The following is a 13,105-nucleotide window of genomic DNA, read 5'->3' on the forward strand; positions in this document are numbered from 1 at the left end:
GGGTGACATGCATGAGAGATGGCACAAAGTGCTGAAAAGTCTCTCTGGGTCAGACAGAAAGGCAGTATGTGTGACTCCATTTGGTGTGTGCTGTGCAGACTCCCACAATCACATGCAGAGATGAGAAATTGTTAGAAATGAAGGAGCACTTCCTTCCTAAGGGCCCAATCACTGTCCAGGCACTGTGTTGACACTTTCAAGTGCCTGGTGGGAATATTGGAGGATCCAAGGAAAGACAGCCTTTGTCATCATAACCCCACGCACTTAATCAGAGCATCTCGTTACACGAAGGGAACCTGGCCTGTAATGTATGGTACCACATGCCTAATCCATTTCCAGAAAAAAAGAGAAAAACACACATGAGTGGCACATCAGGGGCCTGGATTACTGCCCTGGGCAACTGGCCACACTCTGCAGTTGCTGGGGGCAAGTATGCCAGATAGGCACACAGGAGTCCGAGGGTAAATGGGCCTTGTGATAGGCAGTGGTGTCTGGAATAACCCAACTCATTTCCCAGCTGCCCTCATGAGATTGGTGCACCTCCACCCCCAGCAATGAGAAGAGAGAGAGAGAGAGGAGAAGGAGGAGGAGGAGGAGGAGAGGAAGAGGAAGAAGGAGGAAGAGGAGGGGGAAAGAGGAGAGAAGAGGAGGAGGGGGAGTGAAGAGAGGGAGATGAAAAGAAAGAGGAGAGAAGGAGAAGTGTGAGCAAGCTGTCTATGCCTCTGTGCCTCTGGAGGTAAGGGACATAGCCGTGTAGCATCACTCCTAGGGTTCAAGAGCAGTGTAGATTATTAACCCCTCTGAGCCATATGGAATGGGCAGGGATGTCATATAATAATTATGATAGTAATAATAACATTATTAGTTATTACAGGGGAGGTAGTACATCACCAAAATCCATGATTTTTTTTCTCTTAGATTTGCAGAGGCCATATATTTGTATTGTCAGTTCATCCTGAAGTTTGAGGTTCAGAGTGGGAGTAAGGTGGGGCAGTAACTCACTGTACCTAAACCTTCAAGTGATTGATGGTTAGACTGGAAGCCAGCAGATTCATCCTTCTATGGGAGACATCTGTACAGTGATGGGAGCTTTCTGGTCAGGGTATCCTCATCTCACTCTCAGAGCACTTGAAAAATCCAGTTAGTCAGTACAGGTGTCTCAAAAACCAGTAGAGTTGGCTGATCTTGAAAAACATTTTGCCTCTGGCTGGGGGCAAATCTTGATAAACTACCTGTACTACCTCCCCTAGTTGCATAATAGAACTCTGAGAATTTACCTTGCTGACAGTCAGAACCCAGGGTCTCTTCTCATAGCTATAGCTGAATTAGCATTAACACAATTTTACCAACTATAGTGCTTTTTTGGTTGACACCCTGCTTTGAACCAAATAATAAGAGTGTCAAAATTCATGTAGAAAAAAAGTACCGAAAATGCAAGGAGAAATAGAAACACATTTGTAGTTAAGAAATTTATCTTTCTCAGCACATAGCAGAACAAATGGACAAAAGATAAACATATAGAAGATCTAAACAATATGATAAAATCAATCTATAGTTATCATCTTTTGCTAGGTTATGCCATGGTAAGAAACCACCTCCAAGGTCCAGTGGTTTGCAAGAGCAAACGTTAATTTTTTCATCACATTACATGTTGGCTGGGGTAGGCTTTGTTCTGCTTCATCTGTTTTCTTTATTCTGAAATCCAAACTGAGGGAGGAGCCCCTCTCTAGGACGTGTCAGCATTGCGGCAGAGGCTCTCAAAGCTTCTGCTCCTTGTGGCCTCGGATCACTTCCATTCATATTCCCCTAAGCAAAGTAAGTCATGGCCAAGCTTAATGTCACTGAAGTGGGGAAGTATATTACATCCAGGATGGCACCACAAGTCACCTGGTAATGGACAGGGATTATGGTCTTTTTATGTGGACAGCAGCAAATAGTTGGGAACAATATTATCTTATTGTTCCCATCACAATATCTTATTGATATAGATCATATTCTATACTGTGTAATCATAAAATTCAGCTTGTAAGTACCCCTACATATGCACAAGAGTCGAACATATATTGGGCCATAAAGAAAATATCAGTGTATTCTAAAATGTAGAAATAGAATGTTGCTTTCAGCAACAGCAGACTTAGGTTGTTTCAGTTCAATTCTCCAGCTGAGAATAATTAGAAAGCTAGAAAACTGAGGGTTGTGGAAAGGGAGGTGGGTGGGGGAATGGGGTAACTGGGTGACGGGCATTATGGAGGGCACGTGATGTGATGAGCACTGGGTGTTACATGCAACTAATGAATCATTGAACACTACACCAAAAACTAAAAAAAAAAAAAAAAAGAAAAGAAAAAGAAAGTTGCATCCTGAGTGCCTGGGTGGCTCAGTTGGTTAAGTGACTGCCTTCAGCTCAGGTCATGATCCTGGAGTCCCGGGATCAAGTCCCGCATCGGGCTCCCTGCTCGGCGGGGAGCCTGCTTCTCCCTCTGACCCTCCTCCCTCTCATGCTCTCTGTCTCTCATTCTCTCTCTCTCAGATAAATAAATAAAATCTTAAAAAAAAAAGAAAGAAAAAAGAAAAGCTAGAAAAGTAGTAAAATACCCTGCCTGAGAGCATCAGAAAGCTACCATGGCAGAAAGAATTTACAGGGCCAAGATCTGGAAGAGAAAGGAAGCCCAGAGAGTGGATCCTGGCATTTGGCTTTTTTTCTTTCAAGGGAAAAATGCCAATTCTAAAAGCCACAGCTGAGAGGATGGGAAGTTGTGGAGATTCAGAGTGCTGGGGAGAGGAAATTAGAGTCTAGGACCCACTAAAGAGCCTTGGTAACTCCTTCCGATCCCCCAGGTTTTGAGCTGGGATCCTGAAGGAATCTTACATTTTAAGAGTAAGTATTAGCCAGAACTAGATTAGCCCTAAAAAGGACTGAACATCAGTTTAAAGTCATCTCAGTCCCTAATTGGATTAATCTAATTTGCTCTAGCCTAGTTGTCTGCCAGAAACAAAACTATAGTGGAATATATCATTAACCTCAGCTTCACGATATCATGGTATCTTTTAAATTTTTTCTAAACAATATTTGGCACTTAGTGAAAGAATAATTGGTGATACAAGAAGATAAGATTTGACCCAAAACCTAAAGGAAAAAATGGAGAATCTAAACCAACCTTTCATTCCTAGTTTTCTTAGAGGTTTTTTTGTGGTTTTTGTTTTTGTTTTAAATCGTGGGATACCGGATTTTGTTAAATGCTTTTTCTGCATTAATTTATATGATCATATGATTTTTCTTGTTTAGTTTGTTAATGTGATGGATTACATTAACTGATTTTGAATGCTGAACCAGCCTTGCATACCTGGAATAAATCCTGCTTGGTCATGGTATATAATTATTTTTACACATTATTTGATTTGATTTGCTATTTTTTTTGTGGAGTTTTGCATCTATGTTCATGAGAGATATGGATCTGTATTTTTTTTCCCTTTCTTGTAATGTCTTTGTCTGCCTTTGGTATTAGTGTGATTCTGGCCTCATGGAATGAGTTAGGAGGTATTCCCTCTACTTCTAGTTTCTGGAAGAGACTGTGGACTATTGGAATCATTTCTTCCCTAAATGTTTGGTACAGTTGACCAGTTAAAGCATCTGGGCCTCATGCTTTCTGTTTTGGAATATTTGTAATTATTGGTTCAATTTATTTGATACAGGCCTCCTCATATCTATTTCTTCTTATGTGAGTCTGTTAGTTTGTATCTTTCTTTTCTAAAGATTGTTTTTATTATGTTATGTTAAACACCATAAACATCATTAGTTTTTGATGTAGTGTTCCATGATTCATTGTTTGCGCATAACACCCAAGGCTCCATGCAGAACGTGCCCTCCTTATCACCAGGCTAATCCATCCCCCCCACCCCCCTCCCCTCTAGAACCCTCAGTTTGTTTCTCAGAGTCCATAGTTTCTCATGGTTTGTCTCCCCCTCGGATTTCCCCCCCTTCATTCTTCCCCTCCTGCTACCTTCTTCTTTTTTTTTTTAAACATATAATGTATTATTTGTTTCAGAGGTACAGGTCTGTGATTCAACAGTCCTACACAATTCACAGCACTCACCATAGCACATACCCTCCCCTATGTCTATCACCCAGGCACCCCATCCCTCCCACCCCCCACCACTCCAGCAACCCTCAGTTTGTTTCCTGAGATTAAGAATTCCTCATATCAGTGAGGTCGTATGATACATGTCTTTCTCTGATTGACTTATTTCACTCAGCATAACACCCTCCAGTTCCATCCACGTCGTTGCAAATGGCAAGATCTCATTCCTTTTGATGGCTGCACAGTATTCCATTGTATATATGGACCACATCTTCTTTATCCATTCATCTGTCAGTGGACATCTTGGCTCTTTCCACAGTTTGGCTATTGTGGACATTGCTGCTATAAACATCAGGGTGCACGTACCCCTTCGGATCCCTCCATTTGTATCTTTGGGGTAAATACCCAGTAGTGCAATTGCTGGGTCATACGGTAGCTCTATTTTCAACTTTTTGAGGAACCTCCATACTGTTTTCCAGAGTGGCTGCACCAGCTTGCATTCCCACCAACAGTGTAGGAGGGTTCCCCTTTCTCCGCATCCCCGCCAACATCTGTCGTTTCCTGACTTGTTAATTTTAGCCATTCTGACTGGTGTGAGGTGGTATCTCATTGAGGTTTTGATTTGGATTTCCCTGATGCTGAGCGATATTGAGCACTTTTTCATGTGTCTGTTGGCCATTTGGATGTCTTCTTTGGAAAAATGTCTGTTCATGTCTTCTGCCCATTTCTTGATTGGATCATTTGTTCTTTGGGTGTTGAGTTTAATAGGTTCTTTACAGATTTTGGATACTAGCCCTTTATCTGATATGTTATTTGCAAATATCTTCTCCCATTCTGTCGGTTGTCTCTTGGTTTTGTTGACTATTTCTTTCGCTGTGCAAAAGCTTTTTATCTTGAAGTCCCAATAGTTCATTTTTGCCCTTGCTTCCCTTGCCTTTGGCGATGTTTCTAGGAAGAAGCTGCTGCGGCTGAGGTCGAAGAGGTTGTGGCCTGTGTTCTCCTTTAGGATTTGGATGGACTCCTGTCTCACATTGAGGTCTTTCAACAATTTTGAGTCTATTTTTGTGTGTGGTGTAAGGAAATGGTCCAGTTTCATTCTTCTGCATGTGGCTGTCCAATTTTCCCAACACCATTTGTTGAAGAGACTGTCTTTTTTCCATTGGACATCTTCCCTGCTTTGTCGAAGATTAGTTGACCAAAAAGTTGAGGATCCATTTCTGGGCTCTCTATTCTGTTCCATTGATCTATGTGTCTGTTTTTGTGCCAGTACCATACTGTCTTGATGATGACAGCTTTGTCATAGAGCTTGAAGTCCAGAATTGTGATGCCACCGGCTTTGCTTTTCTTTTTCAACATTCCTCTGGCTATTCGGGGTCTTTTCTGGTTCCATACAAATTTTAGGATTATTTGTTCCATTTCTTTGAAAAAAAGTGGATGTATTTTGATAGGGATTGCATTGAATGTGTAGATTGCTCTAGGTAGCATTGACATCTCCACAATATTTGTTCTTCCAATCCATGAGCATGGAACGTTTTTCCATTTCTTTGTGTCTTCCTCAATTTCTTTCATGAGTATTTTATAGTTTTCTGAGTATAGATTCTTTGATTCTTTGGTTAGATTTATTCCTAGGTATCTTATGGTTTTGGGTGCAATTGTAAATGGGATCGACTCCTTAATTTCTCTTTCTTCTGTCTTGTTGTTGGTGTATAGGAATGCCACTGATTTCTGTGCATTGATTTTATATCCTGCCACTTGACTGAATTCCTGTATGAGTTCTAGCAGTTTTGGGGTGGAGTCTTTTGGGTTTTCCACATAAAGTATCATATCATCTGCAAAGAGTGAGAGTTTGACTTCTTTGCCAATTTGGATGCCTTTTATTTCTTTTTGTTGTCTGATTGCTGTAGCTAGGACTTCTAATACTCTGTTGAATAGCAGTGGTGATAGTGGACATCCCTGCTGTGCTCCTGACCTTAGGGGAAAAGCTCTCAGTTTTTCCCCATTGAGAATGATATTCACTGTGGGTTTTTCATAGATGGCTTTTATGATATTGAGGTATGTACCCTCTATCCCTATACTCTGAAGAGTTTTGATCAAGAAAGGATGCTATACTTTGTCAAATGCTTTTTCTGCATCTATTGAGAGGATCATATGGTTCTTGTTCTTTCTTTTCTTAATGTATTGTATCACGTTGATTGATTTGTGGATGTTGAACCAACCTTGCAGCCCAGGGATCAATCCCACTGGGTCATGGTGAATAATCCTTTTAATGTACTGTTGGATCCTATTGGCTAGTATTTTGGTGAGAATTTTTGCATCCGTGTTCATCAAGGATATTGGTCTGTAATTCTCCTTTTTGATGGGGTCTTTGTCTGGTTTTGGGATCAAGGTAATGCTGGCCTCATAAAATGCGTTTGGAAGTTTTCCTTCCATTTCTATTATTTGGAACAGTTTCAGAAGAATAGGTATTAATTCTTCTTGAAATGTTTGGTAGAATTCCCCTGGGAAGCCATCTGGCCCTGGGCTTTTGTTTTTTGGGAGATTTTTGATGACTGCTTCAATTTCCTTAGTGGTTATGGGTCTGTTCAGGTTTTCTATTTCTTCCTGGTTCAGTTTTGGTAGTTGATACATCTCTAGGAATACATCCATTTCTTCCAGATTATCTAATTTGCTGGCATACAGTTGCTCATCATATGTTCTTATAATTGTTTGTATTTCTTTGGTGTTGGTTGTGATCTCTCCCCTTTCATTCGTGATTTTATTTATTTGGGTCCTTTCTCTTTTCTTTTTGATAAGTCTGGCCAGGGGTTTATCAATCTTATTAATTCTTTCAAAGAACCAGCTCCCAGTTTCGTTGTTCTGTTCTACTGTTCTTTTGGTTCCTATTTCACTGATTTCTGCTCTGATCTTTATTATTTCTCTTCTCCTGCTGGGTTTAGGCTTTATTTGCTGTTCTTTCTCCAGCTCCTTTAGGTGTAGGGTTAGGTTGTGTATTTGAGACCTTTCTTGTTTCTTGAGAAAGGCTTGTATTGCTATATACTTTCCTCTTAGGACTGCCTTTGCTGCATCCCAGATTTTGAACAGTTGTGTTTTCATTTTCATTTGTTTCCATGCTTTTTAAAAATTCTTCTTTAATTTCCCTGTTGACCCATTCATTCTTAAGTAGGATGCTCTTTAGCCTCCATGTGCTTGAGTTCTTTCTGACTTTCCTCTTGTTATTGAGTTCTAGTTTCAAAGCATTGTGGTCTGAATATATGCAGGGAATGATCCCAATCTTTTGGTACTGGTTGAGACCTGATTTTTGACCTAGGAGGTGATCTATTGTGGAGAATGTTCCATGGGCACTAGGGAAGAATGTGTATTCTGTTGCTTTGGGATGGAATGTTCTGAATATATCTGTGAAGTCCATTCGGTCCAATGTGTCATTTAAAGTCTTTATTTCCTCATTGATCTTTTGCTTAGATGATCTGTCCATTTCAGTGAGGGTGGTGTTAAAGTCCTCCACTATTATTGTATTGTTGTCAATGTGTTTCTTTGATTTTGTTATTAATTGGCTTATATAAGTGGCTGCTCCCATGTTAGGGGCATAGATATTTACAATTGTTAGATCTTCTTGTTGGATAGACCCTTTAAGTAGGATATAGTGTCCTTCCTCATCTCTTATTACAGTCTTTGGTTTAAAATCTAATTTGTCTGATATAAGGATTGCCACCCCAGCTTTCTTTTGGTGTCCGTTAGTATGGTAAATGGTTTTCCACCCCCTCACTTTCAATCTGGGGGTGTCTTTGGGTCTAAAATGAGTCTCTTGCAGGCAGCATATCGATGGGTCTTTTTTTATCCAATCTGATAGCCTGTGTCTTTTGATTGGAGCATTGAGCCCATTTACATTCAGGGTAACTATTGAAAGATATGAATTTAGTGCCATTGTATTGCCTGTAAGGTGACTGTTACTGTATATTGTCTCTGTTCCTTTCTGGTCTATGTTACTTTGAGGCTCTCTCTTTGCTTAGAGGACCCCTTTCAATATTTCTTGTAGGGCTGGTTTTGTGTTTGCAAATTCCTTTAGTTTTTGTTTGTCCTGGAAGCATTTATCTCTCCTTCTATTTTCAATGACAGCCTAGCTGGATATAGTATTCTTGGCTGGATATTTTTCTCATTTAGTGCTCTGAATATATCCTGCCAGTCCTTTCTGGCCTGCCAGGTCTCTGTGGGTAGGTCTGTTGCCAGTCTAATGTTTCTACCATTGTAGGTTACAGATCTCTTCTCTCGAGCTGCTTTCAGGATTTTTTCTTTGTCTCTGAGACTCATAAGTTTTACTATTAGATGTCAGGGTGTTGACCTATTTTTATTGGTTTTGAGAGGGGTTCTCTGTGCCTCCTGGATTTTGATGCCTGTTTCCTTCCCCAAATTAGGGAAGTTCTCTGCTATAATTTGCTCCAATATACTTTCTGCCCCTCTCTCTCTTTCTTCTTCTTCTGGGATCCTAATTATTCTAATGTTGTTTCGTCGTATGGTATCACTTATCTCTGGAATTCTGCCCTCGTGATCCAGTAGTTGTTTATCTCTCTTTTTCTCAGCTTCTTTATTTTCCATCATTTGATCTTCTATATCACTAATTTTCTCTTCTGCCTCATTTATCCTAGCAGGTAGAGCCTCCATTTTTTATTGCACCTCATTAATAGCCTTTTTTTAAAAAAGATTTTATTTATTTATTTGACAGAGAGACACAGCAAGAGAGGGAACACAAGCAGGGGGAGTGGGAACACAAGCAGGGGGAGTGGGAGAGGGAGAAGCAGGCTTCCCGCTGAGCAGAGAGCCCGATGTGGGGCTTGATCCCAGGACCCTGGGATCATGACCTGAGCCGAAGGCAGACACTTAATGACTGAGCCACCCAGGCGCCACTCATTAATAGCCTTTTTGATTTCAACTTGGTTAGATTTTAGTTCTTTTATTTCTCCAGAAAGGGTTTCTCTAATAACTTCCATGCTTTTTTCAAGCCCAGCTAGTGTCTTTTTTTTTTTTTTAAAGGTTTTATTTATTTTTTTGACAGAGACACAGCGAGAGCAGGAACACAAGCAGGGGGAGTGGGAGAGGGAGGAGCATGCTTCCCGCACAGCGGGGAGCCCGATGTGGGACTCGATCCCAGGACCCTGGGATCATGACCTGGGCCGAAGGCAGACGCTTAACGACTGAGCCACCCAGGCGCCCCCAGCTAGTATCTTTAAAATCATCATTCTGAACTCTAGTTCTGACATCTTACTAATGTCTGTATTGATTAGGTCCCTGGCAGTCGGTACTGCCTCTTGTTCTTTTTGTTGAGGCGATTTTTTCCATCTTTTCATTTTGTCCAGAGGAGAACAGATGAATTAGAGAACAAAATGCTAACAGGGTAACAATGTCCCCATAAAATATACACTAAACAAATCAGAAAAGACCTGAAACCAGGGGAAAAGAAAGGGAAAGAAAGAAAAAGGAAAAAAAAAAAGATAAAAACAAACAAAACAAAACAAAACAAAAAAACAGAATATGATCAAATATGATCAGGCTGCTGCATAGATCAGTACCACACACTAGATTTTGGGTGTATTTTGGTCTGTTAGAAGAAAGTGCCTCCCAAAATTTTAAAGAAAGAAAAACCTATATATGTACAAAAATATGGATTAATACAATGAAGGGATGGAATATGACTGTAAAGATGAAAATTATAAAAGGAGTTGACAAGATAAGTTGGTTGAAAAAAGAAAGAAGAAGATTTAAAAAAAAAAAAGGGAGAGAATGTGATCAGGCAGGAGACTAGAACAAAGCCATACACTAGAGATTTAGGGTATATTTTGATCTGTTAGAAGAAACTGTATCTCAAAATTTTAAAGAGAGAACAACTTATATATATATATATACCAAAAATAAGGGTAACTACTATGAAAGGATAGAATATGACTCTAAAAATGAAAAATAAAAAAAAATTTTTAAAAAAGGGATTGATAAGATGTTGGTTGAAAAAGGGAAAAAGAAAAATTCAAAAAAAAAGAGTTAAAAAAATTAACTTTGACAGACTACAGAATCATGGTAAAAAAGCCGTGAATTCTATGTGCATTATTCCCCTAGCGCTGGAGTTCTGCCGTCCTCATTGATCGGTACACTTGGTCTTGGCTGGCTGTTCTCGCTGATCTTCTGGGGGGGGCCTGTTGCCGTGGTTTCCAAATGTCTCTGCCGGAGGCGGAAGTGCCCCGCCCTTGCCCCCTCCCGGCTAAGTCATCTGCTCGCGTTTGCTCTCCGCGGCTTTTGTTCCCTGCGAGCTTTCCGTCCAGCTTTGGAGGCGGAGAGTGAAGATGGCGGCCTCCCAATCTCCGCCCCGGAGGAGCCGAGAACTCGGGGCCCCGCTGCTCAGTGAGCCCCCAGAGAAAAGCCTTCAGTCACTCCCGTCTCCCCGGTCTCCGGCCGCACTCCGTGCTCACCCGGCCTGCGACCGCGCGCCTCTATCTCTGGCCCCCGACCCCGGGTGGAGTCTCCAAACCCCACAGATCCCTGCGGTGCCCTCCCGCGCGGCTCCTCCCGGGGGAGGAAGGTGAGTCTCCCCCGATCTGCCGCTTATTGGGTCCCTGCTGGGGGAGCAGTGGCCCGACTGTGCCGTGGATCACGGTTTATGGCCACCCCGAGCTGAGGGCCCGCGCCTGGGCTCCGCCTCTGCAGCCGGCTTCCCCGCTCCGATACGTGGGAGCTCTGCCGCACTCAGGCGCCCCCGGTCTTTCTGTGACCCCGAGGGTCCTGAGACCCCACTGTCCCGGAGGGTTCCACCCCCCGCTTAGCCACCAGAGTGACATCCCTCGGCGGAGCAGACTTTTAAAAGTTCCGACTTTGTGCTCCGTGGTTCTATCACTTGCCAGAAGCGGCCGACGGGGCCCCTCCCCCGCCGTCTATCCTCCCGAATATCGCCTCGGATTCACTTCTCCGCACCTTCCAGAAAGTGGTCGCTTTTCTGATGAGAGAGTTGTTGCTCTTCTTTTCTTCGATCTCCTGTTGAGTTTGTAGGTGTTCAGAATGGTTTGATCCCTATCCAGCTGAATTCCTGGGACCAGATGAAATCCAGGTCTCCTACTCCTCCGCCATCTTGCTCCTCCTTTCTAAAGATTTTATTTATTTATTTATTTATTTATTTATTTATTTATTTATTTATTTAAGAGAGAGTGAGAGAGCAGAAGCAGTGGGAGTGGCAGAGGGAGAAGGAGAAGCAGGCTTCCTGCTCACCCAGCGGTAATTTGTATCTTTCAAGGAACTGATCCATTTCATCTAAGTTATCAAATTTGTCGGCATAAAGTTGTTCATAGTGTTCCTTTATTATCCTAGATTCCATGGGATTAATAATGATGGCTACTCTTTCATTTCTGATCTTAGTAATTTGTATCTTCTCTCTTTTTTCTTAGTCACCCTTGGCTAGAGTTTTATCAATATTATTGGTCTTTTCTAAGAATTAGCTTTTGGTTTGATTGATTTTTCTCACTTGTTTTTCTGTTTTCAATTTCATTGATTTCTGCTTCAATTTTTTATTATTTCTTTTCTTCTGATTCCTTTAGGCCTAAATTGCTCTTTTCTAGTTTTCTAACATAGAAGTTTACATTATTGATTTTAGGTCTTTCTTCTTTTCTAATATATGCATTTAATGCTATAAATTTCCCTCTAAGCATTGCTTTTGCTGCATCCTATAGATTTTGATAAATGTATTTTCATTTTCTTTTTTCTTAAGATTTTATTATTTATTTGTCAGAGAGAGAGAGGCAGAGGGAGAAGCGGGCTCCCTGCTGCTGAGCAAGGAGCCTGATGCAGGACTGGATCCCAGGACTTTGGCACCATGACCTGAGCCGAAGGCAGACGCTCAACCAACTGAGCCACCCAGGTGTCACTTCATTGTCATTTGGTTAAAAATATTTTTAGATTTCTTTTAGCCTCCTTCTTTGACCCATGTGTTATTTATAAGTATGCTGTTTAATCTCCAAATATTCTGCAGTTTTCTGGCTACCTTTCTGTTTCTGATTTCTAATTTAATTCTATTGTGGTATGTGAACATACTTTGTATGATTTCTCCTGTTTTAAAATTATTAGGTGTATTTTATGGTCCACAATGTGGTCTATATTGGTGAGTGTTCCATGTGAGCTTGAGAAGTTTGTGTAATTCTGTGGTTGTTGGATGGATTATTTTATTTTCATGCCATATTATCTTGAATTAAGTAAAAAAAAAAAAAAAAACCACTTCCAATCATTTTACCTACAGATTATTTTACCTACTGCTCTGTTTGGCAGCCAGTCTCTTGTCTCTCTTTAGCAATAGTGAGACAGATTTCTTTTCCTCAGGGGAAGGAAATCCATGTTTTCTTGCCTTTGCCAATATCAAAAATGTTGGAGATCTGGGGGACAAAGCTGTTGCCTTTAGCATCTTTCACATAAACCACATCAAGAGAGCCAGAATGTCTCACTCTGTTGGTGATCATGCCTATTTTTCCCAAGTTAGCACCTCTGGTCACCACCATAAACAGTCTCCAAATCGATCTGAATGTTGTCATTCACCTTGATGAAGGAATCAGAGTAGTGGATGGAGTGAACATCATGAGTCACCAGATGAGAGATTCCTTTTGTGCCCACAAAGATCTCTCTCACTTTGCACAGCTTGTATGTGGCCTCCTCAGGTGTAATGTAATGGACGGCAAAACAACCTTTGGTGTCATAGATCACATAGAAATTCTCTCTGGTCTTGTCAATGTTGATGACAACCAAAAAAACAGCAGGGGAGGTTATATCAGTCCAGACCTTACTATTAATCTCAATGGACCACTGCATGTAGATTGCCTTTATTTCATCTCCTTTAGGGCATACTCAAGTCTGTTCCTTAGGAAAAGGATGAGGGAGAGACATTCTCTCAGCCTGTGGGTATTGGTGTATGGACCAGGAGCAAACGCTTTGTCTAGTTTATCCAGTATCCAATGCTTTGGGGCAGCTACACACTTCAGATGCTTCTTGGGATCATAAGCCAAGGCTGC

General features: G+C 41.3%; 1 pseudogene; it reads right to left on the reverse strand.

The window, feature by feature from the left end:
* Positions 1-12,348: 12,348 nt before the first annotated feature.
* LOC123849768 (small ribosomal subunit protein eS4, X isoform-like) lies at positions 12,349-12,905 on the reverse strand (annotated as a pseudogene).
* Positions 12,906-13,105: the final 200 nt, after the last annotated feature.

The sequence above is a fragment of the Mirounga angustirostris genome, unplaced genomic scaffold (genome assembly GCF_029215605.1).
Source record: "Mirounga angustirostris isolate CCGP_5_RB_7025 unplaced genomic scaffold, mMirAng1.0.hap1 SCAF_11, whole genome shotgun sequence".
Lineage (NCBI taxonomy): Eukaryota > Metazoa > Chordata > Mammalia > Carnivora > Phocidae > Mirounga > Mirounga angustirostris.